The 26,123-nt window shown below is 42.9% G+C and overlaps 31 non-coding genes across 31 annotated transcripts; all 31 read left to right on the top strand.

The window, feature by feature from the left end:
* Nucleotides 1-554: 554 nt before the first annotated feature.
* On the top strand, nucleotides 555-695 carry LOC134593021 (U4 spliceosomal RNA). Its single transcript, XR_010089563.1, has one exon. It is a non-coding gene; the product is annotated as a U4 spliceosomal RNA (small nuclear RNA).
* Nucleotides 696-1,172: 477 nt separating this feature from the next.
* On the top strand, nucleotides 1,173-1,339 carry LOC134590364 (U1 spliceosomal RNA). Its single transcript, XR_010087299.1, has one exon. It is a non-coding gene; the product is annotated as a U1 spliceosomal RNA (small nuclear RNA).
* An 899-nt stretch (nucleotides 1,340-2,238) lies between these two features.
* Nucleotides 2,239-2,379, top strand: LOC134592612 (U4 spliceosomal RNA). Its single transcript, XR_010089215.1, has one exon. It is a non-coding gene; the product is annotated as a U4 spliceosomal RNA (small nuclear RNA).
* Nucleotides 2,380-2,850: 471 nt separating this feature from the next.
* On the top strand, nucleotides 2,851-3,017 carry LOC134590305 (U1 spliceosomal RNA). The gene has a single exon (XR_010087248.1). It is a non-coding gene; the product is annotated as a U1 spliceosomal RNA (small nuclear RNA).
* Nucleotides 3,018-3,916: 899 nt separating this feature from the next.
* On the top strand, nucleotides 3,917-4,057 carry LOC134592611 (U4 spliceosomal RNA). The gene has a single exon (XR_010089214.1). It is a non-coding gene; the product is annotated as a U4 spliceosomal RNA (small nuclear RNA).
* A 480-nt stretch (nucleotides 4,058-4,537) lies between these two features.
* On the top strand, nucleotides 4,538-4,704 carry LOC134591209 (U1 spliceosomal RNA). The gene has a single exon (XR_010088020.1). It is a non-coding gene; the product is annotated as a U1 spliceosomal RNA (small nuclear RNA).
* A 900-nt stretch (nucleotides 4,705-5,604) lies between these two features.
* Nucleotides 5,605-5,745, top strand: LOC134591958 (U4 spliceosomal RNA). Its single transcript, XR_010088652.1, has one exon. It is a non-coding gene; the product is annotated as a U4 spliceosomal RNA (small nuclear RNA).
* A 478-nt stretch (nucleotides 5,746-6,223) lies between these two features.
* LOC134590502 (U1 spliceosomal RNA) lies at nucleotides 6,224-6,390 on the top strand. Its single transcript, XR_010087416.1, has one exon. It is a non-coding gene; the product is annotated as a U1 spliceosomal RNA (small nuclear RNA).
* An 899-nt stretch (nucleotides 6,391-7,289) lies between these two features.
* On the top strand, nucleotides 7,290-7,430 carry LOC134593461 (U4 spliceosomal RNA). The gene has a single exon (XR_010089940.1). It is a non-coding gene; the product is annotated as a U4 spliceosomal RNA (small nuclear RNA).
* Nucleotides 7,431-7,901: 471 nt separating this feature from the next.
* Nucleotides 7,902-8,068, top strand: LOC134591416 (U1 spliceosomal RNA). The gene has a single exon (XR_010088198.1). It is a non-coding gene; the product is annotated as a U1 spliceosomal RNA (small nuclear RNA).
* Nucleotides 8,069-8,967: 899 nt separating this feature from the next.
* On the top strand, nucleotides 8,968-9,108 carry LOC134593020 (U4 spliceosomal RNA). The gene has a single exon (XR_010089562.1). It is a non-coding gene; the product is annotated as a U4 spliceosomal RNA (small nuclear RNA).
* A 477-nt stretch (nucleotides 9,109-9,585) lies between these two features.
* On the top strand, nucleotides 9,586-9,752 carry LOC134590734 (U1 spliceosomal RNA). Its single transcript, XR_010087615.1, has one exon. It is a non-coding gene; the product is annotated as a U1 spliceosomal RNA (small nuclear RNA).
* Nucleotides 9,753-10,651: 899 nt separating this feature from the next.
* On the top strand, nucleotides 10,652-10,792 carry LOC134592610 (U4 spliceosomal RNA). The gene has a single exon (XR_010089213.1). It is a non-coding gene; the product is annotated as a U4 spliceosomal RNA (small nuclear RNA).
* A 471-nt stretch (nucleotides 10,793-11,263) lies between these two features.
* LOC134590303 (U1 spliceosomal RNA) lies at nucleotides 11,264-11,430 on the top strand. The gene has a single exon (XR_010087247.1). It is a non-coding gene; the product is annotated as a U1 spliceosomal RNA (small nuclear RNA).
* An 899-nt stretch (nucleotides 11,431-12,329) lies between these two features.
* On the top strand, nucleotides 12,330-12,470 carry LOC134593018 (U4 spliceosomal RNA). Its single transcript, XR_010089561.1, has one exon. It is a non-coding gene; the product is annotated as a U4 spliceosomal RNA (small nuclear RNA).
* Nucleotides 12,471-12,947: 477 nt separating this feature from the next.
* Nucleotides 12,948-13,114, top strand: LOC134590733 (U1 spliceosomal RNA). The gene has a single exon (XR_010087614.1). It is a non-coding gene; the product is annotated as a U1 spliceosomal RNA (small nuclear RNA).
* An 899-nt stretch (nucleotides 13,115-14,013) lies between these two features.
* On the top strand, nucleotides 14,014-14,154 carry LOC134592609 (U4 spliceosomal RNA). The gene has a single exon (XR_010089212.1). It is a non-coding gene; the product is annotated as a U4 spliceosomal RNA (small nuclear RNA).
* Nucleotides 14,155-14,625: 471 nt separating this feature from the next.
* Nucleotides 14,626-14,792, top strand: LOC134590302 (U1 spliceosomal RNA). Its single transcript, XR_010087246.1, has one exon. It is a non-coding gene; the product is annotated as a U1 spliceosomal RNA (small nuclear RNA).
* An 899-nt stretch (nucleotides 14,793-15,691) lies between these two features.
* On the top strand, nucleotides 15,692-15,832 carry LOC134592608 (U4 spliceosomal RNA). Its single transcript, XR_010089211.1, has one exon. It is a non-coding gene; the product is annotated as a U4 spliceosomal RNA (small nuclear RNA).
* Nucleotides 15,833-16,309: 477 nt separating this feature from the next.
* On the top strand, nucleotides 16,310-16,476 carry LOC134590910 (U1 spliceosomal RNA). Its single transcript, XR_010087765.1, has one exon. It is a non-coding gene; the product is annotated as a U1 spliceosomal RNA (small nuclear RNA).
* Nucleotides 16,477-17,375: 899 nt separating this feature from the next.
* On the top strand, nucleotides 17,376-17,516 carry LOC134592607 (U4 spliceosomal RNA). Its single transcript, XR_010089210.1, has one exon. It is a non-coding gene; the product is annotated as a U4 spliceosomal RNA (small nuclear RNA).
* Nucleotides 17,517-17,987: 471 nt separating this feature from the next.
* On the top strand, nucleotides 17,988-18,154 carry LOC134590651 (U1 spliceosomal RNA). Its single transcript, XR_010087543.1, has one exon. It is a non-coding gene; the product is annotated as a U1 spliceosomal RNA (small nuclear RNA).
* Nucleotides 18,155-19,053: 899 nt separating this feature from the next.
* On the top strand, nucleotides 19,054-19,194 carry LOC134592606 (U4 spliceosomal RNA). The gene has a single exon (XR_010089209.1). It is a non-coding gene; the product is annotated as a U4 spliceosomal RNA (small nuclear RNA).
* Nucleotides 19,195-19,665: 471 nt separating this feature from the next.
* Nucleotides 19,666-19,832, top strand: LOC134590856 (U1 spliceosomal RNA). The gene has a single exon (XR_010087719.1). It is a non-coding gene; the product is annotated as a U1 spliceosomal RNA (small nuclear RNA).
* An 899-nt stretch (nucleotides 19,833-20,731) lies between these two features.
* Nucleotides 20,732-20,872, top strand: LOC134592604 (U4 spliceosomal RNA). The gene has a single exon (XR_010089208.1). It is a non-coding gene; the product is annotated as a U4 spliceosomal RNA (small nuclear RNA).
* A 471-nt stretch (nucleotides 20,873-21,343) lies between these two features.
* LOC134591102 (U1 spliceosomal RNA) lies at nucleotides 21,344-21,509 on the top strand. Its single transcript, XR_010087929.1, has one exon. It is a non-coding gene; the product is annotated as a U1 spliceosomal RNA (small nuclear RNA).
* Nucleotides 21,510-22,408: 899 nt separating this feature from the next.
* LOC134592603 (U4 spliceosomal RNA) lies at nucleotides 22,409-22,549 on the top strand. The gene has a single exon (XR_010089207.1). It is a non-coding gene; the product is annotated as a U4 spliceosomal RNA (small nuclear RNA).
* A 471-nt stretch (nucleotides 22,550-23,020) lies between these two features.
* LOC134590154 (U1 spliceosomal RNA) lies at nucleotides 23,021-23,187 on the top strand. The gene has a single exon (XR_010087121.1). It is a non-coding gene; the product is annotated as a U1 spliceosomal RNA (small nuclear RNA).
* Nucleotides 23,188-24,086: 899 nt separating this feature from the next.
* LOC134593182 (U4 spliceosomal RNA) lies at nucleotides 24,087-24,227 on the top strand. The gene has a single exon (XR_010089701.1). It is a non-coding gene; the product is annotated as a U4 spliceosomal RNA (small nuclear RNA).
* Nucleotides 24,228-24,704: 477 nt separating this feature from the next.
* Nucleotides 24,705-24,871, top strand: LOC134590803 (U1 spliceosomal RNA). Its single transcript, XR_010087675.1, has one exon. It is a non-coding gene; the product is annotated as a U1 spliceosomal RNA (small nuclear RNA).
* A 900-nt stretch (nucleotides 24,872-25,771) lies between these two features.
* On the top strand, nucleotides 25,772-25,912 carry LOC134593181 (U4 spliceosomal RNA). The gene has a single exon (XR_010089700.1). It is a non-coding gene; the product is annotated as a U4 spliceosomal RNA (small nuclear RNA).
* Nucleotides 25,913-26,123: the final 211 nt, after the last annotated feature.

Genomic DNA, 26,123 nt, shown 5'->3' with positions numbered 1-26,123 from the left:
TTTCTGGATCAAGGCAGTGAATTGCCGCTTGAGACAATCAGACCAAACCTTAGGAATAGCTGGGTGGTCGCTAGCACTTACTAATGAACACCATGGAATTTTGAAAAAGCCACCACAAATGTTCTTTCAGCCCTGTTGAGTGTGGATGAAGCGAAGACAGGTGCTAGGCAAGGGTCATTCCTATCGATGGAGTCATGAAATGTGTGACTTTGGGGACGAACGTAGACCAGCGGATTGTGTACTCTGCCTAATGGCTGCTGTAGTAGAATCTTGGCAAAACCGTTTCCAAAGAGAGAAAAAAAATTGTACAAGGTTTGCTGCAAGATATGGTTGCCCTCACTCTCTGTTATAGGTTTGGAACCATTCCAAGATGCCATATAAGAAGACCGAGGAATTTGTTGGGGTTTAAGCTTCCCTGTAGGAGGAAGCGGGCCTAATTAGAATATTGCCTCCCACAATCCTTTGCAATGGCTTATGGTCATGAACTTTTTCTCACCGCTGTCTTAAAGTGTCCTTACGTGGTAGCTCTTAAAAGCTGGCCCACTTGAACAGTTAACTTTGCGCAGTGGCAGTATCGTAGCCCATGAGGTCAATCCGAGGCGTGATTATTGCTAATTGAAAACTTTACCCAATACCCCGCCATGATGACTTGAAATACAGTCAGCATTGGCAATTTTTGACAGGCTCTAAGGAGACTGAAAGATTGGTTTAAAAAAAGTTTATGGCGCCCCATGTCTAGGGCGTGTCTTACGTGACTCCCGTTTCTTCCTGAGCTCTGTTGCACCATTCCTTCCGCTGGCTTCCTTGCATTTCCCTTTTACCTTTCTCTCCCACTGAATCCACTTGTTTCCGGCAGCACACTATTCTCACTACATGCTACGAATTCCCATCCTTCGGCTCATTGGCCTAGCATTTGCCTTTATGCAAATTGCTCCTTCGCACCCTGAATCCAGCTCAATTATTCACACCTAACCACCTGAAGGCACTAAAATTACTGGTAGCTAAGGAAAACAACGATCAGCCACGAGGTTTGGTAATCTTTTGTAGCCTTCTATCATTTGGATTATTTATTTGCTCTTCTTTTTTTTTTTTTTAAACTTGCTTTATTATTTCACCACAGCCTAAAGGAAAGGCTTCCCAGCGGGCGTGCCTTTGAATGTACCCGTCATGTCATACTTACCTGGCAGGGGAGCAATAGCCATGATCCCTAAGGTGGTTCTCCCAGAGTGAGGCTGGTTCATTGCACTCCGTACCAGTTGACCTCTGCGATTTCCTCAAATGTGGGAAACTCGACTGCATAATTTATGGTAGTGGGGGACTGCGTTCGCGCTTTCCCCTGTGTTTGCTTGTTTGACAAAAATAGAGAACTTCACCAATTCTGACGAAGGATAATTTCAGCCACGGCACCCGTCTTCTTTGGCTCTTACTTTCCACATCAAGCAGGCAGCGACAATCATTTCCTAGGCTTGATCATTTTTATTATCTATGTTTTCTGGAGACCAGTTTTAAGCCAGAATTTCACTTTTTATTTTAACTTTTCAGCTTTTTTTTCATCATTTTTTTATCCTGACTTCTTTTGATTTATTGTATGCTTCAATGCAATGGAAGAAATAAAGAATTGGAGACCTATATTACGTCTTCCAACAGAACGTAACGTTTGATTGAATTTCTGGGAAAAAAAGATTTTCTGGATCAAGGCAGTGAATTGCCGCTTGAGACAATCAGACCAAACCTTAGGAATAGCTGGGTGGTCGCTAGCACTTACTAATGAACACCATGGAATTTTGAAAAAGCCACCACAAATGTTCTTTCAGCCCTGTTGAGTGTGGATGAAGAGAAGACAGGTGCTAGGCAAGGGTCATTCCTATCGATGGAGTCATGAAATGTGTGACTTTGGGGACGAACGTAGACCAGCGGATTGTGTACTCTGCCTAATGGCTGCTGTAGTAGAATCTTGGCAAAACTGTTTCCAAAGAGAGAAAAAAAATTGTACAAGGTTTGCTGCAAGATATGGTTGCCCTCACTCTCTGTTATAGGTTTGGAACCATTCCAAGATGCCATATAAGAAGACCGAGGAATTTGTTGGGGTTTAAGCTTCCCTGTAGGAGGAAGCGGGCCTAATTAGAATATTGCCTCCCATAATCCTTTGCAATGGCTTATGGTCATGAACTTTTTCTCACCGCTGTCTTAAAGTGTCCTTACGTGGTAGCTCTTAAAAGCTGGCCCACTTGAACAGCTAGCTTTGCGCAGTGGCAGTATCGTAGCCCATGAGGTCAATCCGAGGCGTGATTATTGCTAATTGAAAACTTTACCCAATACCCCGCCATGATGACTTGAAATACAGTCAGCATTGGCAATTTTTGACAGGCTCTAAGGAGACTGAAAGATTGGTTTAATAAAAGTTTATGGCGCCCCATGTCTAGGGCGTGTCTTACGTGACTCCCGTTTCTTCCTGAGCTCTGTTGCACCATTCCTTCCGCTGGCTTCTTAGCATTTCCCTTTTACCTTTCTCTCCCACTGAATTCACTTGTTTCCGGCAGCACACTATTCTCACTACATGCTACGAATTCCCATCCTTCGGCTCATTGGCCTAGCATTTGCCTTTATGCAAATTGCTCCTTCGCACCCTGAATCCAGCTCAATTATTCACACCTAACCACCTGAAGGCACTAAAATTACTGGTAGCTAAGGAAAACAACGATCAGCCACGAGGTTTGGTAATCTTTTGTAGCCTTCTATCATTTGGATTATTTATTTGCTTTTTTTTTTTTTTAACTTGCTTTATTATTTCACCACAGCCTAAAGGAAAGGCTTCCCAGCGGGCGTGCCTTTGAATGTACCCATCATGTCATACTTACCTGGCAGGGGAGCAATAGCCATGATCCCTAAGGTGGCTCTCCCAGAGTGAGGCTGGTTCATTGCACTCCGTACCAGTTGACCTCTGCGATTTCCTCAAATGTGGGAAACTCGACTGCATAATTTATGGCAGTGGGGGACTGCGTTCGCGCTTTCCCCTGTGTTTGCTTGTTTGACAAAAATAGAGAACTTCACCAATTCTGACGAAGGATAATTTCAGCCACGGCACCCGTCTTCTTTGGCTCTTACTTTCCGCATCAAGCAGGCAGCGACAATCATTTCCTAGGCTTGATCATTTTTATTATCTATGTTTTCTGGAGACCAGTTTTAAGCCAGAATTTCACTTTTTATTTTAACTTTTCAGCTTTTTTTTCATCATTTTTTTATCCTGACTTCTTTTGATTTATTGTATGCTTCAATGCAATGGAAGAAATAAAGAATTGGAGACCTATATTACGTCTTCCAACAGAACGTAACGTTTGATTGAATTTCTGGGAAAAAAAGATTTTCTGGATCAAGGCAGTGAATTGCCGCTTGAGACAATCAGACCAAACCTTAGGAATAGCTGGGTGGTCGCTAGCACTTACTAATGAACACCATGGAATTTTGAAAAAGCCACCACAAATGTTCTTTCAGCCCTGTTGAGTGTGGATGAAGAGAAGACAGGTGCTAGGCAAGGGTCATTCCTATCGATGGAGTCATGAAATGTGTGACTTTGGGGACGAACGTAGACCAGCGGATTGTGTACTCTGCCTAATGGCTGCTGTAGTAGAATCTTGGCAAAACTGTTTCCAAAGAGAGAAAAAAAATTGTACAAGGTTTGCTGCAAGATATGGTTGCCCTCACTCTCTGTTATAGGTTTGGAACCATTCCAAGATGCCATATAAGAAGACCGAGGAATTTGTTGGGGTTTAAGCTTCCCTGTAGGAGGAAGCGGGCCTAATTAGAATATTGCCTCCCATAATCCTTTGCAATGGCTTATGGTCATGAACTTTTTCTCACCGCTGTCTTAAAGTGTCCTTACGTGGTAGCTCTTAAAAGCTGGCCCATTTGAACAGCTAGCTTTGCGCAGTGGCAGTATCGTAGCCCATGAGGTCAATCCGAGGCGTGATTATTGCTAATTGAAAACTTTACCCAATACCCCGCCATGATGACTTGAAATACAGTCAGCATTGGCAATTTTTGACAGGCTCTAAGGAGACTGAAAGATTGGTTTAATAAAAGTTTATGGCGCCCCATGTCTAGGGCGTGTCTTACGTGACTCCCGTTTCTTCCTGAGCTCTGTTGCACCATTCCTTCCGCTGGCTTCTTAGCATTTCCCTTTTACCTTTCTCTCTAACTGAATTCACTTGTTTCCGGCAGCACACTATTCTCACTACATGCTATGAATTCCCATCCTTCGGCTCATTGGCCTAGCATTTGCCTTTATGCAAATTGCTCCTTCGCACCCTGAATCTAGCTCAATTATTCACACCTAACCACCTGAAGGCACTAAAATTACTGGTAGCTAAGGAAAACAACGATCAGCCACGAGGTTTGGTAATCTTTTGTAGCCTTCTATCATTTGGATTATTTATTTGCTCTTCTTTTTTTTTTTTTTTTTTAACTTGCTTTATTATTTCACCACAGCCTAAAGGAAAGGCTTCCCAGCGGGCGTGCCTTTGAATGTACCCGTCATGTCATACTTACCTGGCAGGGGAGCAATAGCCATGATCCCTAAGGTGGCTCTCCCAGAGTGAGGCTGGTTCATTGCACTCCGTACCAGTTGACCTCTGCGATTTCCTCAAATGTGGGAAACTCGACTGCATAATTTATGGTAGTGGGGGACTGCGTTCGCGCTTTCGCCTGTGTTTGCTTGTTTGACAAAAATAGAGAACTTCACCAATTCTGACGAAGGATAATTTCAGCCACGGCACCCGTTTTCTTTGGCTCTTACTTTCCGCATCAAGCAGGCAGCGACAATCATTTCCTAGGCTTGATCATTTTTATTATCTATGTTTTCTGGAGACCAGTTTTAAGCCAGAATTTCACTTTTTATTTTAACTTTTCAGCTTTTTTTTCATCATTTTTTTTATCCTGACTTCTTTTGATTTATTGTATGCTTCAATGCAATGGAAGAAATAAAGAATTGGAGACCTATATTACGTCTTCCAACAGAACGTAACGTTTGATTGAATTTCTGGGAAAAAAAAATTTTCTGGATCAAGGCAGTGAATTGCCGCTTGAGACAATCAGACCAAACCTTAGGAATAGCTGGGTGGTCGCTAGCACTTACTAATGAACACCATGGAATTTTGAAAAAGCCACCACAAATGTTCTTTCAGCCCTGTTGAGTGTGGATGAAGAGAAGACAGGTGCTAGGCAAGGGTCATTCCTATCGATGGAGTCATGAAATGTGTGACTTTGGGGACGAACGTAGACCAGCGGATTGTGTACTCTGCCTAATGGCTGCTGTAGTAGAATCTTGGCAAAACCGTTTCCAAAGAGAGAAAAAAAATTGTACAAGGTTTGCTGCAAGATATGGTTGCCCTCACTCTCTGTTATAGGTTTGGAACCATTCCAAGATGCCATATAAGAAGACCGAGGAATTTGTTGGGGTTTAAGCTTCCCTGTAGGAGGAAGCGGGCCTAATTAGAATATTGCCTCCCACAATCCTTTGCAATGGCTTATGGTCATGAACTTTTTCTCACCACTGTCTTAAAGTGTCCTTACGTGGTAGCTCTTAAAAGCTGGCCCACTTGAACAGTTATCTTTGCGCAGTGGCAGTATCGTAGCCCATGAGGTCAATCCGAGGCGTGATTATTGCTAATTGAAAACTTTACCCAATACCCCGCCATGATGACTTGAAATACAGTCAGCATTGGCAATTTTTGACAGGCTCTAAGGAGACTGAAAGATTGGTTTAAAAAAAGTTTATGGCGCCCCATGTCTAGGGCGTGTCTTACGTGACTCCCGTTTCTTCCTGAGCTCTGTTGCACCATTCCTTCCGCTGGCTTCCTTGCATTTCCCTTTTACCTTTCTCTCCAACTGAATCCACTTGTTTCCGGCAGCACACTATTCTCACTACATGCTACAAATTCCCATCCTTCGGCTCATTGGCCTAGCATTTGCCTTTATGCAAATTGCTCCTTCGCACCCTGAATCCAGCTCAATTATTCACACCTAACCACCTGAAGGCACTAAAATTACTGGTAGCTAAGGAAAACAACGATCAGCCACGAGGTTTGGTAATCTTTTGTAGCCTTCTATCATTTGGATTATTTATTTCCTCTTCTTTTTTTTTTTTTTTTAACTTGCTTTATTATTTCACCACAGCCTAAAGGAAAGGCTTCCCAGCGGGCGTGCCTTTGAATGTACCCGTCATGTCATACTTACCTGGCAGGGGAGCAATAGCCATGATCCCTAAGGTGGCTCTCCCAGAGTGAGGCTGGTTCATTGCACTCCGTACCAGTTGAACTCTGCGATTTCCTCAAATGTGGGAAACTCGACTGCATAATTTATGGTAGTGGGGGACTGCGTTCGCGCTTTCCCCTGTGTTTGCTTGTTTGACAAAAATAGAGAACTTCACCAATTCTGACGAAGGATAATTTCAGCCACGGCACCCGTCTTCTTTGGCTCTTACTTTCCGCATCAAGCAGGCAGCGACAATCATTTCCTAGGCTTGATCATTTTTATTATCTATGTTTTCTGGAGACCAGTTTTAAGCCAGAATTTCACTTTTTATTTTAACTTTTCAGCTTTTTTTTCATCATTTTTTTATCCTGACTTCTTTTGATTTATTGTATGCTTCAATGCAATGGAAGAAATAAAGAATTGGAGACCTATATTACGTCTTCCAACAGAACGTAACGTTTGATTGAATTTCTGGGAAAAAAAGATTTTCTGGATCAAGGCAGTGAATTGCCGCTTGAGACAATCAGACCAAACCTTAGGAATAGCTGGGTGGTCGCTAGCACTTACTAATGAACACCATGGAATTTTGAAAAAGCCACCACAAATGTTCTTTCAGCCCTGTTGAGTGTGGATGAAGAGAAGACAGGTGCTAGGCAAGGGTCATTCCTATCGATGGAGTCATGAAATGTGTGACTTTGGGGACGAACGTAGACCAGCGGATTGTGTACTCTGCCTAATGGCTGCTGTAGTAGAATCTTGGCAAAACTGTTTCCAAAGAGAGAAAAAAAATTGTACAAGGTTTGCTGCAAGATATGGTTGCCCTCACTCTCTGTTATAGGTTTGGAACCATTCCAAGATGCCATATAAGAAGACCGAGGAATTTGTTGGGGTTTAAGCTTCCCTGTAGGAGGAAGCGGGCCTAATTAGAATATTGCCTCCCATAATCCTTTGCAATGGCTTATGGTCATGAACTTTTTCTCACCGCTGTCTTAAAGTGTCCTTACGTGGTAGCTCTTAAAAGCTGGCCCACTAGAACAGCTAGCTTTTCGCAGTGGCAGTATCGTAGCCCATGAGGTCAATCCGAGGCGTGATTATTGCTAATTGAAAACTTTACCCAATACCCCGCCATGATGACTTGAAATACAGTCAGCATTGGCAATTTTTGACAGGCTCTAAGGAGACTGAAAGATTGGTTTAATAAAAGTTTATGGCGCCCCATGTCTAGGGCGTTTCTTACGTGACTCCCGTTTCTTCCTTAGCTCTGTTGCACCATTCCTTCCGCTGGCTTCTTAGCATTTCCATTTTACCTTTCTCTCCCACTGAATTCACTTGTTTCCGGCAGCACACTATTCTCACTACATGCTACGAATTCCCATCCTTCGGCTCATTGGCCTAGCATTTGCCTTTATGCAAATTGCTCCTTCGCACCCTGAATCCAGCTCAATTATTCACACCTAACCACCTGAAGGCACTAAAATTACTGGTAGCTAAGGAAAACAACGATCAGCCATGAGGTTTGGTAATCTTTTGTAGCCTTCTATCATTTGGATTATTTATTTGCTTTTTTTTTTTTTTAACTTGCTTTATTATTTCACCACAGCCTAAAGGAAAGGCTTCCCAGCGGGCGTGCCTTTGAATGTACCCGTCATGTCATACTTATTTGGCAGGGGAGCAATAGCCATGATCCCTAAGGTGGCTCTCCCAGAATGAGGCTGGTTCATTGCACTCCGTACCAGTTGACCTCTGCGATTTCCTCAAATGTGGGAAAATCGACTGCATAATTTATGGTAGTGGGGGACTGCGTTCGCGCTTTCCCCTGTGTTTGCTTGTTTGACAAAAATAGAGAACTTCACCAATTCTGACGAAGGATAATTTCAGCCACGGCACCCGTCTTCTTTGGCTCTTACTTTCCGCATCAAGCAGGCAGCGACAATCATTTCCTAGGCTTGATCATTTTTATTATCTATGTTTTCTGGAGACCAGTTTTAAGCCAGAATTTCACTTTTTATTTTAACTTTTCAGCTTTTTTTTCATCATTTTTTTATCCTGACTTCTTTTGATTTATTGTATGCTTCAATGCAATGGAAGAAATAAAGAATTGGAGACCTATATTACGTCTTCCAACAGAACGTAACGTTTGATTGAATTTCTGGGAAAAAAAGATTTTCTGGATCAAGGCAGTGAATTGCCGCTTGAGACAATCAGACCAAACCTTAGGAATAGCTGGGTGGTCGCTAGCACTTACTAATGAACACCATGGAATTTTGAAAAAGCCACCACAAATGTTCTTTCAGCCCTGTTGAGTGTGGATGAAGCGAAGACAGGTGCTAGGCAAGGGTCATTCCTATCGATGGAGTCATGAAATGTGTGACTTTGGGGACGAACGTAGACCAGCGGATTGTGTACTCTGCCTAATGGCTGCTGTAGTAGAATCTTGGCAAAACCGTTTCCAAAGAGAGAAAAAAAATTGTACAAGGTTTGCTGCAAGATATGGTTGCCCTCACTCTCTGTTATAGGTTTGGAACCATTCCAAGATGCCATATAAGAAGACCGAGGAATTTGTTGGGGTTTAAGCTTCCCTGTAGGAGGAAGCGGGCCTAATTAGAATATTGCCTCCCACAATCCTTTGCAATGGCTTATGGTCATGAACTTTTTCTCACCGCTGTCTTAAAGTGTCCTTACGTGGTAGCTCTTAAAAGCTGGCCCACTTGAACAGTTAACTTTGCGCAGTGGCAGTATCGTAGCCCATGAGGTCAATCCGAGGCGTGATTATTGCTAATTGAAAACTTTACCCAATACCCCGCCATGATGACTTGAAATACAGTCAGCATTGGCAATTTTTGACAGGCTCTAAGGAGACTGAAAGATTGGTTTAAAAAAAGTTTATGGCGCCCCATGTCTAGGGCGTGTCTTACGTGACTCCCGTTTCTTCCTGAGCTCTGTTGCACCATTCCTTCCGCTGGCTTCCTTGCATTTCCCTTTTACCTTTCTCTCCCACTGAATCCACTTGTTTCCGGCAGCACACTATTCTCACTACATGCTACGAATTCCCATCCTTCGGCTCATTGGCCTAGCATTTGCCTTTATGCAAATTGCTCCTTCGCACCCTGAATCCAGCTCAATTATTCACACCTAACCACCTGAAGGCACTAAAATTACTGGTAGCTAAGGAAAACAACGATCAGCCACGAGGTTTGGTAATCTTTTGTAGCCTTCTATCATTTGGATTATTTATTTGCTCTTCTTTTTTTTTTTTTTAAACTTGCTTTATTATTTCACCACAGCCTAAAGGAAAGGCTTCCCAGCGGGCGTGCCTTTGAATGTACCCGTCATGTCATACTTACCTGGCAGAGGAGCAATAGCCATGATCCCTAAGGTGGTTCTCCCAGAGTGAGGCTGGTTCATTGCACTCCGTACCAGTTGACCTCTGCGATTTCCTCAAATGTGGGAAACTCGACTGCATAATTTATGGTAGTGGGGGACTGCGTTCGCGCTTTCCCCTGTGTTTGCTTGTTTGACAAAAATAGAGAACTTCACCAATTCTGACGAAGGATAATTTCAGCCACGGCACCCGTCTTCTTTGGCTCTTACTTTCCACATCAAGCAGGCAGCGACAATCATTTCCTAGGCTTGATCATTTTTATTATCTATGTTTTCTGGAGACCAGTTTTAAGCCAGAATTTCACTTTTTATTTTAACTTTTCAGCTTTTTTTTCATCATTTTTTTATCCTGACTTCTTTTGATTTATTGTATGCTTCAATGCAATGGAAGAAATAAAGAATTGGAGACCTATATTACGTCTTCCAACAGAACGTAACGTTTGATTGAATTTCTGGGAAAAAAAGATTTTCTGGATCAAGGCAGTGAATTGCCGCTTGAGACAATCAGACCAAACCTTAGGAATAGCTGGGTGGTCGCTAGCACTTACTAATGAACACCATGGAATTTTGAAAAAGCCACCACAAATGTTCTTTCAGCCCTGTTGAGTGTGGATGAAGAGAAGACAGGTGCTAGGCAAGGGTCATTCCTATCGATGGAGTCATGAAATGTGTGACTTTGGGGACGAACGTAGACCAGCGGATTGTGTACTCTGCCTAATGGCTGCTGTAGTAGAATCTTGGCAAAACTGTTTCCAAAGAGAGAAAAAAAATTGTACAAGGTTTGCTGCAAGATATGGTTGCCCTCACTCTCTGTTATAGGTTTGGAACCATTCCAAGATGCCATATAAGAAGACCGAGGAATTTGTTGGGGTTTAAGCTTCCCTGTAGGAGGAAGCGGGCCTAATTAGAATATTGCCTCCCATAATCCTTTGCAATGGCTTATGGTCATGAACTTTTTCTCACCGCTGTCTTAAAGTGTCCTTACGTGGTAGCTCTTAAAAGCTGGCCCACTTGAACAGCTAGCTTTGCGCAGTGGCAGTATCGTAGCCCATGAGGTCAATCCGAGGCGTGATTATTGCTAATTGAAAACTTTACCCAATACCCCGCCATGATGACTTGAAATACAGTCAGCATTGGCAATTTTTGACAGGCTCTAAGGAGACTGAAAGATTGGTTTAATAAAAGTTTATGGCGCCCCATGTCTAGGGCGTGTCTTACGTGACTCCCGTTTCTTCCTGAGCTCTGTTGCACCATTCCTTCCGCTGGCTTCTTAGCATTTCCCTTTTACCTTTCTCTCCCACTGAATTCACTTGTTTCCGGCAGCACACTATTCTCACTACATGCTACGAATTCCCATCCTTCGGCTCATTGGCCTAGCATTTGCCTTTATGCAAATTGCTCCTTCGCACCCTGAATCCAGCTCAATTATTCACACCTAACCACCTGAAGGCACTAAAATTACTGGTAGCTAAGGAAAACAACGATCAGCCACGAGGTTTGGTAATCTTTTGTAGCCTTCTATCATTTGGATTATTTATTTGCTTTTTTTTTTTTTTAACTTGCTTTATTATTTCACCACAGCCTAAAGGAAAGGCTTCCCAGCGGGCGTGCCTTTGAATGTACCCATCATGTCATACTTACCTGGCAGGGGAGCAATAGCCATGATCCCTAAGGTGGCTCTCCCAGAGTGAGGCTGGTTCATTGCACTCCGTACCAGTTGACCTCTGCGATTTCCTCAAATGTGGGAAACTCGACTGCATAATTTATGGCAGTGGGGGACTGCGTTCGCGCTTTCCCCTGTGTTTGCTTGTTTGACAAAAATAGAGAACTTCACCAATTCTGACGAAGGATAATTTCAGCCACGGCACCCGTCTTCTTTGGCTCTTACTTTCCGCATCAAGCAGGCAGCGACAATCATTTCCTAGGCTTGATCATTTTTATTATCTATGTTTTCTGGAGACCAGTTTTAAGCCAGAATTTCACTTTTTATTTTAACTTTTCAGCTTTTTTTTCATCATTTTTTTATCCTGACTTCTTTTGATTTATTGTATGCTTCAATGCAATGGAAGAAATAAAGAATTGGAGACCTATATTACGTCTTCCAACAGAACGTAACGTTTGATTGAATTTCTGGGAAAAAAAGATTTTCTGGATCAAGGCAGTGAATTGCCGCTTGAGACAATCAGACCAAACCTTAGGAATAGCTGGGTGGTCGCTAGCACTTACTAATGAACACCATGGAATTTTGAAAAAGCCACCACAAATGTTCTTTCAGCCCTGTTGAGTGTGGATGAAGCGAAGACAGGTGCTAGGCAAGGGTCATTCCTATCGATGGAGTCATGAAATGTGTGACTTTGGGGACGAACGTAGACCAGCGGATTGTGTACTCTGCCTAATGGCTGCTGTAGTAGAATCTTGGCAAAACCGTTTCCAAAGAGAGAAAAAAAATTGTACAAGGTTTGCTGCAAGATATGGTTGCCCTCACTCTCTGTTATAGGTTTGGAACCATTCCAAGATGCCATATAAGAAGACCGAGGAATTTGTTGGGGTTTAAGCTTCCCTGTAGGAGGAAGCGGGCCTAATTAGAATATTGCCTCCCACAATCCTTTGCAATGGCTTATGGTCATGAACTTTTTCTCACCGCTGTCTTAAAGTGTCCTTACGTGGTAGCTCTTAAAAGCTGGCCCACTTGAACAGTTAACTTTGCGCAGTGGCAGTATCGTAGCCCATGAGGTCAATCCGAGGCGTGATTATTGCTAATTGAAAACTTTACCCAATACCCCGCCATGATGACTTGAAATACAGTCAGCATTGGCAATTTTTGACAGGCTCTAAGGAGACTGAAAGATTGGTTTAAAAAAAGTTTATGGCGCCCCATGTCTAGGGCGTGTCTTACGTGACTCCCGTTTCTTCCTGAGCTCTGTTGCACCATTCCTTCCGCTGGCTTCCTTGCATTTCCCTTTTACCTTTCTCTCCCACTGAATCCACTTGTTTCCGGCAGCACACTATTCTCACTACATGCTACGAATTCCCATCCTTCGGCTCATTGGCCTAGCATTTGCCTTTATGCAAATTGCTCCTTCGCACCCTGAATCCAGCTCAATTATTCACACCTAACCACCTGAAGGCACTAAAATTACTGGTAGCTAAGGAAAACAACGATCAGCCACGAGGTTTGGTAATCTTTTGTAGCCTTCTATCATTTGGATTATTTATTTGCTCTTCTTTTTTTTTTTTTTAAACTTGCTTTATTATTTCACCACAGCCTAAAGGAAAGGCTTCCCAGCGGGCGTGCCTTTGAATGTACCCGTCATGTCATACTTACCTGGCAGAGGAGCAATAGCCATGATCCCTAAGGTGGTTCTCCCAGAGTGAGGCTGGTTCATTGCACTCCGTACCAGTTGACCTCTGCGATTTCCTCAAATGTGGGAAACTCGACTGCATAATTTATGGTAGTGGGGGACTGCGTTCGCGCTTTCCCCTGTGTTTGCTTGTTTGACAAAAATAGAGAACTTCACCAATTCTGACGAAGGATAATTTCAGCCACGGCACCCGTCTTCTTTGGCTCTTACTTTCCACATCAAGCAGGCAGCGACAATCATTTCCTAGGCTTGATCATTTTTATTATCTATGTTTTCTGGAGACCAGTTTTAAGCCAGAATTTCACTTTTTATTTTAACTTTTCAGCTTTTTTTTCATCATTTTTTTATCCTGACTTCTTTTGATTTATTGTATGCTTCAATGCAATGGAAGAAATAAAGAATTGGAGACCTATATTACGTCTTCCAACAGAACGTAACGTTTGATTGAATTTCTGGGAAAAAAAGATTTTCTGGATCAAGGCAGTGAATTGCCGCTTGAGACAATCAGACCAAACCTTAGGAATAGCTGGGTGGTCGCTAGCACTTACTAATGAACACCATGGAATTTTGAAAAAGCCACCACAAATGTTCTTTCAGCCCTGTTGAGTGTGGATGAAGAGAAGACAGGTGCTAGGCAAGGGTCATTCCTATCGATGGAGTCATGAAATGTGTGACTTTGGGGACGAACGTAGACCAGCGGATTGTGTACTCTGCCTAATGGCTGCTGTAGTAGAATCTTGGCAAAACTGTTTCCAAAGAGAGAAAAAAAATTGTACAAGGTTTGCTGCAAGATATGGTTGCCCTCACTCTCTGTTATAGGTTTGGAACCATTCCAAGATGCCATATAAGAAGACCGAGGAATTTGTTGGGGTTTAAGCTTCCCTGTAGGAGGAAGCGGGCCTAATTAGAATATTGCCTCCCATAATCCTTTGCAATGGCTTATGGTCATGAACTTTTTCTCACCGCTGTCTTAAAGTGTCCTTACGTGGTAGCTCTTAAAAGCTGGCCCACTTGAACAGCTAGCTTTGCGCAGTGGCAGTATCGTAGCCCATGAGGTCAATCCGAGGCGTGATTATTGCTAATTGAAAACTTTACCCAATACCCCGCCATGATGACTTGAAATACAGTCAGCATTGGCAATTTTTGACAGGCTCTAAGGAGACTGAAAGATTGGTTTAATAAAAGTTTATGGCGCCCCATGTCTAGGGCGTGTCTTACGTGACTCCCGTTTCTTCCTGAGCTCTGTTGCACCATTCCTTCCGCTGGCTTCTTAGCATTTCCCTTTTACCTTTCTCTCCCACTGAATTCACTTGTTTCCGGCAGCACACTATTCTCACTACATGCTACGAATTCCCATCCTTCGGCTCATTGGCCTAGCATTTGCCTTTATGCAAATTGCTCCTTCGCACCCTGAATCCAGCTCAATTATTCACACCTAACCACCTGAAGGCACTAAAATTACTGGTAGCTAAGGAAAACAACGATCAGCCACGAGGTTTGGTAATCTTTTGTAGCCTTCTATCATTTGGATTATTTATTTGCTTTTTTTTTTTTTTAACTTGCTTTATTATTTCACCACAGCCTAAAGGAAAGGCTTCCCAGCGGGCGTGCCTTTGAATGTACCCATCATGTCATACTTACCTGGCAGGGGAGCAATAGCCATGATCCCTAAGGTGGCTCTCCCAGAGTGAGGCTGGTTCATTGCACTCCGTACCAGTTGACCTCTGCGATTTCCTCAAATGTGGGAAACTCGACTGCATAATTTATGGCAGTGGGGGACTGCGTTCGCGCTTTCCCCTGTGTTTGCTTGTTTGACAAAAATAGAGAACTTCACCAATTCTGACGAAGGATAATTTCAGCCACGGCACCCGTCTTCTTTGGCTCTTACTTTCCGCATCAAGCAGGCAGCGACAATCATTTCCTAGGCTTGATCATTTTTATTATCTATGTTTTCTGGAGACCAGTTTTAAGCCAGAATTTCACTTTTTATTTTAACTTTTCAGCTTTTTTTTCATCATTTTTTTATCCTGACTTCTTTTGATTTATTGTATGCTTCAATGCAATGGAAGAAATAAAGAATTGGAGACCTATATTACGTCTTCCAACAGAACGTAACGTTTGATTGAATTTCTGGGAAAAAAAGATTTTCTGGATCAAGGCAGTGAATTGCCGCTTGAGACAATCAGACCAAACCTTAGGAATAGCTGGGTGGTCGCTAGCACTTACTAATGAACACCATGGAATTTTGAAAAAGCCACCACAAATGTTCTTTCAGCCCTGTTGAGTGTGGATGAAGAGAAGACAGGTGCTAGGCAAGGGTCATTCCTATCGATGGAGTCATGAAATGTGTGACTTTGGGGACGAACGTAGACCAGCGGATTGTGTACTCTGCCTAATGGCTGCTGTAGTAGAATCTTGGCAAAACTGTTTCCAAAGAGAGAAAAAAAATTGTACAAGGTTTGCTGCAAGATATGGTTGCCCTCACTCTCTGTTATAGGTTTGGAACCATTCCAAGATGCCATATAAGAAGACCGAGGAATTTGTTGGGGTTTAAGCTTCCCTGTAGGAGGAAGCGGGCCTAATTAGAATATTGCCTCCCATAATCCTTTGCAATGGCTTATGGTCATGAACTTTTTCTCACCGCTGTCTTAAAGTGTCCTTACGTGGTAGCTCTTAAAAGCTGGCCCATTTGAACAGCTAGCTTTGCGCAGTGGCAGTATCGTAGCCCATGAGGTCAATCCGAGGCGTGATTATTGCTAATTGAAAACTTTACCCAATACCCCGCCATGATGACTTGAAATACAGTCAGCATTGGCAATTTTTGACAGGCTCTAAGGAGACTGAAAGATTGGTTTAATAAAAGTTTATGGCGCCCCATGTCTAGGGCGTGTCTTACGTGACTCCCGTTTCTTCCTGAGCTCTGTTGCACCATTCCTTCCGCTGGCTTCTTAGCATTTCCCTTTTACCTTTCTCTCTAACTGAATTCACTTGTTTCCGGCAGCACACTATTCTCACTACATGCTATGAATTCCCATCCTTCGGCTCATTGGCCTAGCATTTGCCTTTATGCAAATTGCTCCTTCGCACCCTGAATCTAGCTCAATTATTCACACCTAACCACCTGAAGGCACTAAAATTACTGGTAGCTAAGGAAAACAACGATCAGCCACGAGGTTTGGTAATCTTTTGTAGCCTTCTATCATTTGGATTATTTATTTGCTCTTCTTTTTTTTTTTTTTTAACTTGCTTTATTATTTCACCACAGCCTAAAGGAAAGGCTTCCCAGCGGGCGTGCCTTTGAATGTACCCGTCATGTCATACTTACCTGGCTGGGGAGCAATAGCCATGATCTCTAAGGTGGCTCTCCCAGAGTGAGGCTGGTTCATTGCACTCCGTACCGGTTGACCTCTGCGATTTCCTCAAATGTGGGAAACTCGACTGCATAATTTATGGTAGTGGGGGACTGTGTTCGCGCTTTCCCCTGTGTTTGCTTGTTTGACAAAAATAGAGAACTTCACCAATTCTGACGAAGGATAATTTCAGCCACGGCACCCGTCTTCTTTGGCTCTTACTTTCCGCATCAAGCAGGCAGCGACAATCATTTCCTAGGCTTGATCATTTTTATTATCTATGTTTTCTGGAGACCAGTTTTAAGCCAGAATTTCACTTTTTATTTTAACTTTTCAGCTTTTTTTTCATCATTTTTTTATCCTGACTTCTTTTGATTTATTGTATGCTTCAATGCAATGGAAGAAATAAAGAATTGGAGACCTATATTACGTCTTCCAACAGAACGTAACGTTTGATTGAATTTCTGGGAAAAAAAGATTTTCTGGATCAAGGCAGTGAATTGCCGCTTGAGACAATCAGACCAAACCTTAGGAATAGCTGGGTGGTCGCTAGCACTTACTAATGAACACCATGGAATTTTGAAAAAGCCACCACAAATGTTCTTTCAGCCCTGTTGAGTGTGGATGAAGAGAAGACAGGTGCTAGGCAAGGGTCATTCCTATCGATGGAGTCATGAAATGTGTGACTTTGGGGACGAACGTAGACCAGCGGATTGTGTACTCTGCCTAATGGCTGCTGTAGTAGAATCTTGGCAAAACTGTTTCCAAAGAGAGAAAAAAAATTGTACAAGGTTTGCTGCAAGATATGGTTGCCCTCACTCTCTGTTATAGGTTTGGAACCATTCCAAGATGCCATATAAGAAGACCGAGGAATTTGTTGGGGTTTAAGCTTCCCTGTAGGAGGAAGCGGGCCTAATTAGAATATTGCCTCCCATAATCCTTTGCAATGGCTTATGGTCATGAACTTTTTCTCACCGCTTTCTTAAAGTTTCCTTACGTGGTAGCTCTTAAAAGCTGGCCCACTTGAACAGCTAGCTTTGCGCAGTGGCAGTATCGTAGCCCATGAGGTCAATCCGAGGCGTGATTATTGCTAATTGAAAACTTTACCCAATACCCCGCCATGATGACTTGAAATACAGTCAGCATTGGCAATTTTTGACAGGCTCTAAGGAGACTGAAAGATTGGTTTAATAAAAGTTTATGGCGCCCCATGTCTAGGGCGTGTCTTACGTGACTCCCGTTTCTTCCTGAGCTCTGTTGCACCATTCCTTCCGCTGGCTTCTTAGCATTTCCCTTTTACCTTTCTCTCTAACTGAATTCACTTGTTTCCGGCAGCACACTATTCTCACTACATGCTATGAATTCCCATCCTTCGGCTCATTGGCCTAGCATTTGCCTTTATGCAAATTGCTCCTTCGCACCCTGAATCCAGCTCAATTATTCACACCTAACCACCTGAAGGCACTAAAATTACTGGTAGCTAAGGAAAACAACGATCAGCCACGAGGTTTGGTAATCTTTTGTAGCCTTCTATCATTTGGATTATTTATTTGCTTTTTTTTTTTTTTAACTTGCTTTATTATTTCACCACAGCCTAAAGGAAAGGCTTCCCAGCGGGCGTGCCTTTGAATGTACCCGTCATGTCATACTTACCTGGCAGGGGAGCAATAGCCATGATCTCTAAGGTGGCTCTCCCAGAGTGAGGCTGGTTCATTGCACTCCGTACCGGTTGACCTCTGCGATTTCCTCAAATGTTGGAAACTCGACTGCATAATTTATGGTAGTGGGGGACTGCGTTTGCGCTTTCCCCTGTGTTTGCTTGTTTGACAAAAATAGAGAACTTCACAAATTCTGACGAAGGATAATTTCAGCCACGGCACCCGTCTTCTTTGGCTCTTACTTTCCACGTCAAGCAGGCAGCGACAATCATTTCCTAGGCTTGATCATTTTTATTATCTATGTTTTCTGGAGACCAGTTTTAAGCCAGAATTTCACTTTTTATTTTAACTTTTCAGCTTTTTTTTCATCATTTTTTTATCCTGACTTCTTTTGATTTATTGTATGCTTCAATGCAATGGAAGAAATAAAGAATTGGAGACCTATATTACGTCTTCCAACAGAACGTAACGTTTGATTGAATTTCTGGGAAAAAAAGATTTTCTGGATCAAGGCAGTGAATTGCCGCTTGAGACAATCAGACCAAACCTTAGGAATAGCTGGGTGGTCGCTAGCACTTACTAATGAACACCATGGAATTTTGAAAAAGCCACCACAAATGTTCTTTCAGCCCTGTTGAGTGTGGATGAAGAGAAGACAGGTGCTAGGCAAGGGTCATTCCTATCGATGGAGTCATGAAATGTGTGACTTTGGGGACGAACGTAGACCAGCGGATTGTGTACTCTGCCTAATGGCTGCTGTAGTAGAATCTTGGCAAAACTGTTTCCAAAGAGAGAAAAAAAATTGTACAAGGTTTGCTGCAAGATATGGTTGCCCTCACTCTCTGTTATAGGTTTGGAACCATTCCAAGATGCCATATAAGAAGACCGAGGAATTTGTTGGGGTTTAAGCTTCCCTGTAGGAGGAAGCGGGCCTAATTAGAATATTGCCTCCCATAATCCTTTGCAATGGCTTATGGTCATGAACTTTTTCTCACCGCTGTCTTAAAGTTTCCTTACGTGGTAGCTCTTAAAAGCTGGCCCACTTGAACAGCTAGCTTTGCGCAGTGGCAGTATCGTAGCCCATGAGGTCAATCCGAGGCGTGATTATTGCTAATTGAAAACTTTACCCAATACCCCGCCATGATGACTTGAAATACAGTCAGCATTGGCAATTTTTGACAGGCTCTAAGGAGACTGAAAGATTGGTTTAATAAAAGTTTATGGCGCCCCATGTCTAGGGCGTGTCTTACGTGACTCCCGTTTCTTCCTGAGCTCTGTTGCACCATTCCTTCCGCTGGCTTCTTAGCATTTCCCTTTTACCTTTCTCTCCCACTGAATTCACTTGTTTCCGGCAGCACACTATTCTCACTACATGCTACGAATTCCCATCCTTCGGCTCATTGGCCTAGCATTTGCCTTTATGCAAATTGCTCCTTCGCACCCTGAATCCAGCTCAATTATTCACACCTAACCACCTGAAGGCACTAAAATTACTGGTAGCTAAGGAAAACAACGATCAGCCACGAGGTTTGGTAATCTTTTGTAGCCTTCTATCATTTGGATTATTTATTTGCTTTTTTTTTTTTTTAACTTGCTTTATTATTTCACCACAGCCTAAAGGAAAGGCTTCCCAGCGGGCGTGCCTTTGAATGTACCCATCATGTCATACTTACCTGGCAGGGGAGCAATAGCCATGATCCCTAAGGTGGCTCTCCCAGAGTGAGGCTGGTTCATTGCTCTCTGTACCAGTTGACCTCTGCGATTTCCTCAAATGTGGGAAACTCGACTGCATAATTTATGGTAGTGGGGGACTGCGTTCGCGCTTTCCCCTGTGTTTGCTTGTTTGACAAAAATAGAGAACTTCACCAATTCTGACGAAGGATAATTTCAGCCACGGCACCCGTCTTCTTTGGTTCTTACTTTCCGCATCAAGCAGGCAGCGACAATCATTTCCTAGGCTTGATCATTTTTATTATCTATGTTTTCTGGAGACCAGTTTTAAGCCAGAATTTCACTTTTTATTTTAACTTTTCAGCTTTTTTTTCATCATTTTTTTATCCTGACTTCTTTTGATTTATTGTATGCTTCAATGCAATGGAAGAAATAAAGAATTGGAGACCTATATTACGTCTTCCAACAGAACGTAACGTTTGATTGAATTTCTGGGAAAAAAAGATTTTCTGGATCAAGGCAGTGAATTGCCGCTTGAGACAATCAGACCAAACCTTAGGAATAGCTGGGTGGTCGCTAGCACTTACTAATGAACACCATGGAATTTTGAAAAAGCCACCACAAATGTTCTTTCAGCCCTGTTGAGTGTGGATGAAGAGAAGACAGGTGCTAGGCAAGGGTCATTCCTATCGATGGAGTCATGAAATGTGTGACTTTGGGGACGAACGTAGACCAGCGGATTGTGTACTCTGCCTAATGGCTGCTGTAGTAGAATCTTGGCAAAACTGTTTCCAAAGAGAGAAAAAAAATTGTACAAGGTTTGCTGCAAGATATGGTTGCCCTCACTCTCTGTTATAGGTTTGGAACCATTCCAAGATGCCATATAAGAAGACCGAGGAATTTGTTGGGGTTTAAGCTTCCCTGTAGGAGGAAGCGGGCCTAATTAGAATATTGCCTCCCATAATCCTTTGCAATGGCTTATGGTCATGAACTTTTTCTCACCGCTGTCTTAAAGTTTCCTTACGTGGTAGCTCTTAAAAGCTGGCCCACTTGAACAGCTAGCTTTGCGCAGTGGCAGTATCGTAGCCCATGAGGTCAATCCGAGGCGTGATTATTGCTAATTGAAAACTTTACCCAATACCCCGCCATGATGACTTGAAATACAGTCAGCATTGGCAATTTTTGACAGGCTCTAAGGAGACTGAAAGATTGGTTTAATAAAAGTTTATGGCGCCCCATGTCTAGGGCGTGTCTTACGTGACTCCTGTTTCTTCCTGAGCTCTGTTGCACCATTCCTTCCGCTGGCTTCTTAGCATTTCCCTTTTACCTTTCTCTCCCACTGAATTCACTTGTTTCCGGTAGCACACTATTCTCACTACATGCTACGAATTCCCATCCTTCGGCTCATTGGCCTAGCATTTGCCTTTATGCAAATTGCTCCTTCGCACCCTGAATCCAGCTCAATTATTCACACCTAACCACCTGAAGGCACTAAAATTACTGGTAGCTAAGGAAAACAACGATCAGCCATGAGGTTTGGTAATCTTTTGTAGCCTTCTATCATTTGGATTATTTATTTGCTTTTTTTTTTTTTTAACTTGCTTTATTATTTCACCACAGCCTAAAGGAAAGGCTTCCCAGCGGGCGTGCCTTTGAATGTACCCGTCATGTCATACTTACCTGGCAGGGGAGCAATAGCCATGATCCCTAAGGTGGTTCTCCCAGAGTGAGGCTGGTTCATTGCACTCCGTACCAGTTGACCTCTGCGATTTCCTCAAATGTGGGAAACTCGACTGCATAATTTATGGTAGTGGGGGATGCGTTCGCGCTTTCCCCTGTGTTTGCTTGTTTGACAAAAATAGAGAACTTCATCAATTCTGACGAAGGATAATTTCAGCCACGGCACCCGTCTTCTTTGGCTCTTACTTTCCACATCAAGCAGGCAGCGACAATCATTTCCTAGGCTTGATCATTTTTATTATCTATGTTTTCTGGAGACCAGTTTTAAGCCAGAATTTCACTTTTTATTTTAACTTTTCAGCTTTTTTTTCATCATTTTTTTATCCTGACTTCTTTTGATTTATTGTATGCTTCAATGAAATGGAAGAAATAAAGAATTGGAGACCTATATTACGTCTTCCAACAGAACGTAACGTTTGATTGAATTTCTGGGAAAAAAAGATTTTCTGGATCAAGGCAGTGAATTGCCGCTTGAGACAATCAGACCAAACCTTAGGAATAGCTGGGTGGTCGCTAGCACTTACTAATGAACACCATGGAATTTTTAAAAAGCCACCACAAATGTTCTTTCAGCCCTGTTGAGTGTGGATGAAGAGAAGACAGGTGCTAGGCAAGGGTCATTCCTATCGATGGAGTCATGAAATGTGTGACTTTGGGGACGAACGTAGACCAGCGGATTGTGTACTCTGCCTAATGGCTGCTGTAGTAGAATCTTGGCAAAACTGTTTCCAAAGAGAGAAAAAAAATTGTACAAGGTTTGCTGCAAGATATGGTTGCCCTCACTCTCTGTTATAGGTTTGGAACCATTCCAAGATGCCATATAAGAAGACCGAGGAATTTGTTGGGGTTTAAGCTTCCCTGTAGGAGGAAGCGGGCCTAATTAGAATATTGCCTCCCATAATCCTTTGCAATGGCTTATGGTCATGAACTTTTTCTCACCGCTGTCTTAAAGTGTCCTTACGTGGTAGCTCTTAAAAGCTGGCCCACTTGAACAGCTAGCTTTGCGCAGTGGCAGTATCGTAGCCCATGAGGTCAATCCGAGGCGTGATTATTGCTAATTGAAAACTTTACCCAATACCCCGCCATGATGACTTGAAATACAGTCAGCATTGGCAATTTTTGACAGGCTCTAAGGAGACTGAAAGATTGGTTTAATAAAAGTTTATGGCGCCCCATGTCTAGGGCGTGTCTTACGTGACTCCCGTTTCTTCCTGAGCTCTGTTGCACCATTCCTTCCGCTGGCTTCTTAGCATTTCCCTTTTACCTTTCTCTCTAACTGAATTCACTTGTTTCCGGCAGCACACTATTCTCACTACATGCTATGAATTCCCATCCTTCGGCTCATTGGCCTAGCATTTGCCTTTATGCAAATTGCTCCTTCGCACCCTGAATCCAGCTCAATTATTCACACCTAACCACCTGAAGGCACTAAAATTACTGGTAGCTAAGGAAAACAACGATCAGCCACGAGGTTTGGTAATCTTTTGTAGCCTTCTATCATTTGGATTATTTATTTGCTTTTTTTTTTTTTTAACTTGCTTTATTATTTCACCACAGCCTAAAGGAAAGGCTTCCCAGCGGGCGTGCCTTTGAATGTACCCATCATGTCATACTTACCTGGCAGGGGAGCAATAGCCATGATCCCTAAGGTGGCTCTCCCAGAGTGAGGCTGGTTCATTGCACTCCGTACCAGTTGACCTCTGCGATTTCCTCAAATGTGGGAAACTCGACTGCATAATTTATGGTAGTGGGGGACTGCGTTCGCGCTTTCCCCTGTGTTTGCTTGTTTGACAAAAATAGAGAACTTCACCAATTCTGACGAAGGATAATTTCAGCCACGGCACCCGTCTTCTTTGGCTCTTACTTTCCGCATCAAGCAGGCAGCGACAATCATTTCCTAGGCTTGATCATTTTTATTATCTATGTTTTCTGGAGACCAGTTTTAAGCCAGAATTTCACTTTTTATTTTAACTTTTCAGCTTTTTTTTCATCATTTTTTTATCCTGACTTCTTTTGATTTATTGTATGCTTCAATGCAATGGAAGAAATAAAGAATTGGAGACCTATATTACGTCTTCCAACAGAACGTAACGTTTGATTGAATTTCTGGGAAAAAAAGATTTTCTGGATCAAGGCAGTGAATTGCCGCTTGAGACAATCAGACCAAACCTTAGGAATAGCTGGGTGGTCGCTAGCACTTACTAATGAACACCATGGAATTTTGAAAAAGCCACCACAAATGTTCTTTCAGCCCTGTTGAGTGTGGATGAAGAGAAGACAGGTGCTAGGCAAGGGTCATTCCTATCGATGGAGTCATGAAATGTGTGACTTTGGGGACGAACGTAGACCAGCGGATTGTGTACTCTGCCTAATGGCTGCTGTAGTAGAATCTTGGCAAAACCGTTTCCAAAGAGAGAAAAAAAATTGTACAAGGTTTGCTGCAAGATATGGTTGCCCTCACTCTCTGTTATAGGTTTTGAACCATTCCAAGATGCCATATAAGAAGACCGAGGAATTTGTTGGGGTTTAAGCTTCCCTGTAGGAGAAAGCGGGCCTAATTAGAATATTGCCTCCCACAATCCTTTGCAATGGCTTATGGTCATGAACTTTTTCTCACCGCTGTCTTAAAGTGTCCTTACGTGGTAGCTCTTAAAAGCTGGCCCACTTGAACAGTTAGCTTTGCGCAGTGGCAGTATCGTAGCCCATGAGGTCAATCCGAGGCGTGATTATTGCTAATTGAAAACTTTACCCAATACCCCGCCATGATGACTTGAAATACAGTCAGCATTGGCAATTTTTGACAGGCTTTAAGGAGACTGAAAGATTGGTTTAAAAAAAGTTTATGGCGCCCCATGTCTAGGGCGTGTCTTACGTGACTCCCGTTTCTTCCTGAGCTCTGTTGCACCATTCCTTCCGCTGGCTTCCTTGCATTTCCCTTTTACCTTTCTCTCCCACTGAATCCACTTGTTTCCGGCAGCACACTATTCTCACTACATGCTACGAATTCCCATCCTTCGGCTCATTGGCCTAGCATTTGCCTTTATGCAAATTGCTCCTTCGCACCCTGAATCCAGCTCAATTATTCACACCTAACCACCTGAAGGCACTAAAATTACTGGTAGCTAAGGAAAACAACGATCAGCCACGAGGTTTGGTAATCTTTTGTAGCCTTCTATCATTTGGATTATTTATTTGCTCTTCTTTTTTTTTTTTTTTAACTTGCTTTATTATTTCACCACAGCCTAAAGGAAAGGCTTCCCAGCGGGCGTGCCTTTGAATGTACCCGTCATGTCATATTTACCTGGCAGGGGAGCAATAGCCATGATCCCTAAGGTGGTTCTCCCAGAGTGAGGCTGGTTCATTGCACTCCGTACCAGTTGACCTCTGCGATTTCCTCAAATGTGGGAAACTCGACTGCATAATTTATGGTAGTGGGGGACTGCGTTCGCGCTTTCCCCTGTGTTTGCTTGTTTGACAAAAATAGAGAACTTCATCAATTCTGACGAAGGATAATTTTAGCCACGGCACCCGTCTTCTTTGGCTCCTACTTTCCACATCAAGCAGGCAGCGACAATCATTTCCTAGGCTTGATCATTTTTATTATCTATGTTTTCTGGAGACCAGTTTTAAGCCAGAATTTCACTTTTTATTTTAACTTTTCAGCTTTTTTTTCATCATTTTTTTTATCCTGACTTCTTTTGATTTATTGTATGCTTCAATGAAATGGAAGAAATAAAGAATTGGAGACCTATATTACGTCTTCCAACAGAACGTAACGTTTGATTGAATTTCTGGGAAAAAAAGATTTTCTGGATCAAGGCAGTGAATTGCCGCTTGAGACAATCAGACCAAACCTTAGGAATAGCTGGGTGGTCGCTAGCACTTACTAATGAACACCATGGAATTTTGAAAAAGCCACCACAAATGTTCTTTCAGCCCTGTTGAGTGTGGATGAAGAGAAGACAGGTGCTAGGCAAGGGTCATTCCTATCGATGGAGTCATGAAATGTGTGACTTTGGGGACGAACGTAGACCAGCGGATTGTGTACTCTGCCTAATGGCTGCTGTAGTAGAATCTTGGCAAAACCGTTTCCAAAGAGAGAAAAAAAATTGTACAAGGTTTGCTGCAAGATATGGTTGCCCTCACTCTCTGTTATAGGTTTTGAACCATTCCAAGATGCCATATAAGAAGACCGAGGAATTTGTTGGGGTTTAAGCTTCCCTGTAGGAGAAAGCGGGCCTAATTAGAATATTGCCTCCCACAATCCTTTGCAATGGCTTATGGTCATGAACTTTTTCTCACCGCTGTCTTAAAGTGTCCTTACGTGGTAGCTCTTAAAAGCTGGCCCACTTGAACAGTTAGCTTTGCGCAGTGGCAGTATCGTAGCCCATGAGGTCAATCCGAGGCGTGATTATTGCTAATTGAAAACTTTACCCAATACCCCGCCATGATGACTTGAAATACAGTCAGCATTGGCAATTTTTGACAGGCTTTAAGGAGACTGAAAGATTGGTTTAAAAAAAGTTTATGGCGCCCCATGTCTAGGGCGTGTCTTACGTGACTCCCGTTTCTTCCTGAGCTCTGTTGCACCATTCCTTCCGCTGGCTTCCTTGCATTTCCCTTTTACCTTTCTCTCCCACTGAATCCACTTGTTTCCGGCAGCACACTATTCTCACTACATGCTACGAATTCCCATCCTTCGGCTCATTGGC

The sequence above is a fragment of the Pelobates fuscus genome, chromosome 2, assembly GCF_036172605.1.
Source record: "Pelobates fuscus isolate aPelFus1 chromosome 2, aPelFus1.pri, whole genome shotgun sequence".
NCBI lineage: Eukaryota > Metazoa > Chordata > Amphibia > Anura > Pelobatidae > Pelobates > Pelobates fuscus.
Note: the sequence above shows the minus strand (reverse complement) of the source record. Positions and strands in the feature narration are given on the sequence as shown.